Source organism: Tachyglossus aculeatus, chromosome 4 (assembly GCF_015852505.1).
Source record: "Tachyglossus aculeatus isolate mTacAcu1 chromosome 4, mTacAcu1.pri, whole genome shotgun sequence".
NCBI lineage: Eukaryota > Metazoa > Chordata > Mammalia > Monotremata > Tachyglossidae > Tachyglossus > Tachyglossus aculeatus.
In genome coordinates this window covers 20,592,502-20,596,721 of record NC_052069.1, presented here as the reverse complement: position 1 = coordinate 20,596,721, position 4,220 = coordinate 20,592,502, and the positions used below count along the sequence as shown (strand labels likewise).

Genomic DNA, 4,220 nt, shown 5'->3' with positions numbered 1-4,220 from the left:
AGGAAGGGGGAAGAGGAGGTGAGTTTTTTCAGTCATGTTTATTCACATCAGTATATACACATGCGGAACAAACACACACACACACACACACACACACACACACCCCAGCATCTTGTAAGCTAAGGCTAGCTCCAGCTGAAAAAACAAAACAAAAAATGTCTCAAAGACTTTAGCTTTGATGTTGTTGTTGTCTCTGCTGTCGAGTCGTGTCCGACCCATAGCGACGCCACGGACACGTCTCTCCCAGAACGCCCCACCTCCATCTGCAATCGTTCTGCTAGCGGATCCACAGAGTTTTCTTGGTAAAAATACAGAAGCAGTTTATCAATGCCTCTGTCTGTGCACTAAACCTGAGCCTCCGCCCTTGACTGTCTCCTAGGCCGCTGTTGCCCAGCATGGGTGAGTTTGGACTTGTAGCAGATTGCCTTCCACTCGCTAGCCACTGCCCAAGCTAGGAATGGAATGGATATCCCTCTGCTTGACTTTCCCTCCCATAATGGAGACTGGTAGAGTACAGGAAACTCTCCAGATGTGACCCTGAGATGTGTTAGCTCTGATACATAGTCAGAAACTTACGTGCAAATTTCGTTTTGGACCTGCTGTGTGGGGAGAGAAAAGCTGATAGAGGCTAACAGGGTTGATCCAGTGCTTAGAACAGTGCTTTGCATATACTAAGCACTTAACAAATACCATCATTATTATTTAGGCCTGGAAAGGGCCCCAAAGGTACCACAATGTGGTCCTCTCCCCAAGACCCATGATCAGATGGAGCCCAGCTCTCCCGAATGCCTGTCCCTCCTGTGGCAGGACTCTCTCCCCTCCCCGCAGTTCATTAATTGATATTGAGAAGGACCATGGCCTAGTGGCAACTGTACTGGCCCGAGAGTCGGAGGACCTGAGTTCTAATCCTGCCTCCGCCACTTGTTCTCTGTGTGATCTTTGGCTAGTCCCTCGTTCTCTCTCCCTCCCTCCAGGCTCACATCTCCTCCTGGCTTCAGGACATCTCTATTGGATGTCCTGCTGCCACCAAAAACAAAAGATGTCCAAGACTGAGCTCCTCATCTTCCTTCCCAAACCCTGTCCTCTCCCTGACTTTCCCGTCCCTGTGGACGGCACAACCATCCTTCCCGTCTCACAGGCCCGCAACCTTGGGGTGATCCTCCACTCCGCTCTTTCAGTCACCACATATATCCAATCCGTCACTAAAGCCTGCCATTCTCACCCCCACAACATTGCCAAGATAGTCCCTTTCCTCTCCATCCAAGCCACTACCACGTTAGTACAATCACTCACCTATCCTGACTGAATTACTGCATCAGTCTCCTTTCTGACCTCCCAACCTCCTGTCTCTCCCCATTTCAGTCCATGCTTCCTTCTGCTGCCCATATTATCTTTCTACAGAAACGCTCTGGGCATGTCACCTCCCTCCTCAAAAATCTCCAGTGGTTGCCTATCAACCTCCGTAACAAGCAAAAACCCCTCACTATTGACTTCAAAGCTCTCCATCACCTTGCCCCCTCTTATCTCACCTCCCTTCTCTCCTTCTACAGCCCAGCCCACACACTCCACTCCTCTGGTGCTAACCTTTTCACTGTGCCTTGTTCTCACTTGGCCCAACGTCGACCCCTGGCCCACGTCCTACCTCTGGCCTGGAATACCCTCCCTCCTCAAACCTGCCAAACAATCACACTTCCCCCCTTCAAAGCCCTACTGGTAGCTCACCTCCTCCAAGAGGACTTCCCAGGCTAATCCCCCCTTTTCCTCAGTTTACCCTCCCCTCTGTGTCGCCCCAACCTACTCGCTTTGCTTTATCTACCTCTCCCCTCCCCACTGCACTTGTGACTATGTATATATGTATAATTCTATTTATTTACATTAATGCCTGTTTACTTAATAATAATAATAATAATGTTGGGTTTGTTAAGCACTGATCTAAGCACTGGGGTAGCTGCAAGGTAATCAAGTTGTCCCATGTGGGGCTCACAGTCTTCATCCCCATTTTATAGATGAGGAAACTGAGGCACAGAGAAGTTAAGTGACTTACCCAAGGTCACACAACAGACTAGTGGTGGAGGCGGGATTAGAGCCCATGACCTCTGACTCCCAAGCCCGTGCTCTTTCTGTTTTGATATGTGTATATATCTATAATTCTACTTATTTATATTGATGCCTGCTTGTTTTGTTGTGTGTCTCCCCCCTATAGACTGTAAACCTGGTGTAGGCAGGGATTATATCTCTTTATTGCTGAAATGTAGTTTCAAAGTGCTTAGTAGAGTGCTCTGCACACAGTAAGCGCGCAATTAATATGATTGAATGAATGAATTAATCTGTTTATTGTTGTATTGTCTTCTCCCAACGGCTTAGTACAGGGCTCTGAAAGCAGTAAGCGTTCAATAAAAATGGTTGACTGACTGATTGTTAATGGGAGAGGGGTTAAGCAAGTCTTGCAGAAGGCCCAGAGACTAGTTCTGCCACTGCTGCCTGGCTCTAACACAGGGAATCGCCGCTTTCCTAGAGCGGAGATGGATCCTGGAACTAACCACAAGTGACACAGCACCGCTTCCGAGGATTAGCTTTCACGCCCACTCAGCGCAAGATGCCGGAGATTCATTCCACCTCTCACCTTAATCACACGTAGCCCGAGTCCCCAGAGAGGAGAGCTGTCTATTCTGTATATATGTTTGTACATATTTTTTTCCTCTATTTATTTATTTATTTAATTTATTTCTACATATCTATTCTATTTTATTTTGTTGGCATGTTTGGTTTTGTTCTCTGTCTCCCCCTTTTAGACTGTGAGCCCACTGTTGGGTAGGGACTGTCTCTATATGTTGCCAATTTGTACTTCCCAAGTGCTTAGTATAGTGCTCTGCACATAGTAAGCGCTCAATAAATACGATTGATGATGATGATGATGATGATGATGGGAGGCTACTGAGGGGTGAAACTAGCAAAGCCAGATATGAGAGGGTCTTACATTAACCATGACGGTGATCGGCTGTTCAGGACTGCCTATCCCTCCACCTCTGCCTGTGGCATCTACAAAGAATCGCAGCCGGGGCAAAAACCCACGCTCTCCATCAGACAGATCGCACCAGGCTCAGGAGGGAGCATCTTTCATTGTCTCACTGAGAAAACGGTCCAGTGCCGGAGAAGCAAAAACGATGGAGTGAAAACCACTGATTCTGCTAGAATTAGTGCCTTATCGCAGGAAGACTAAGAGGACCCGATTTGGATCTGACTGAAAATTTCCTCCAGCTGTGAAGAAGTGACAAGAAGATAAAAGGCCCACGGAACAGAGGCAAACAAATCAGAAAAGATGTTGCTAGTCAGCAAACAACTGCACCATTATCCTTCTGCTGACGGTCTCGGATGGGCGGCCGTTCAGGACTTCCAGCTTTACACGACAAGTCATTCCCATTCAAATTGATACTGGGAATGAAATAAACGTTTTACTTCACCTTGCGCTTGAACCACTGAGTTTTTTATTTTTAATCTCTCCCTCGTGCTACCTCATGTTATTTCCAAAGTACAATACGTAATGTCTGTCTCATAAAAAATGTTTATCCTTAAAAGACACTTAATACAGTGAAAATGATGAATTTTAAATTACCCAAACCTACTCTGACATCAGGGGTCAGCAACCTACACTGTAGCTCAATGGATTGCTAGCTCTGAAAAGATTAAAGCAGAGAGACAAACAACTACAGACTTTATCGAGAGATAAGATCCTTGTAGTGCATCCCTTTCTGGGGTAAATTTAGAGGTGCATTTCTTCTGACTCAGTAGCCTTCTGCTTAGCCGAGTTTCTTAATAACAAATTAAAATAAAGGCAGATATGCCTGTGCTCTTACTGGTTAAGGCGGGGATCCCGTAAACCTAGAGTTGCTGTCTTTGTTGAGTGAATTATTTTGTTAGATATCTTAAAAGATACAATCAAAAGCATTTATGGTTACATTTGTTTTAGTCAATTATGATTATGGTACTTATTCATTCATTCATTCATTCAATCGTATTTATTAAGCGCTTACTGTGTGCAGAGCACTGTACTAAGCGCTTGGGAAGTACAAGTCGGCAACATATAGAGGCAGTCCCTACCCAACAATGGGCTCACAGTCTAGAGAAGCAGCTTCTTCTCATGGAAGAAGCATGGAGAAGCAGCATATGGAGAAGCAGCGTGGCTCAGTGGAAAGAGCCCGGGCTTTGGAGTCAGAGGGTAT

General features: G+C 46.0%; 1 non-coding gene across 1 annotated transcript; it reads right to left on the bottom strand.

The window, feature by feature from the left end:
• Positions 1-409: 409 nt before the first annotated feature.
• Positions 410-547, bottom strand: LOC119927741. Its single transcript, XR_005450716.1, has one exon. It is a non-coding gene; the product is annotated as a small nucleolar RNA SNORA7 (small nucleolar RNA).
• Between the last annotated feature and the right edge of the window lie 3,673 nt (positions 548-4,220).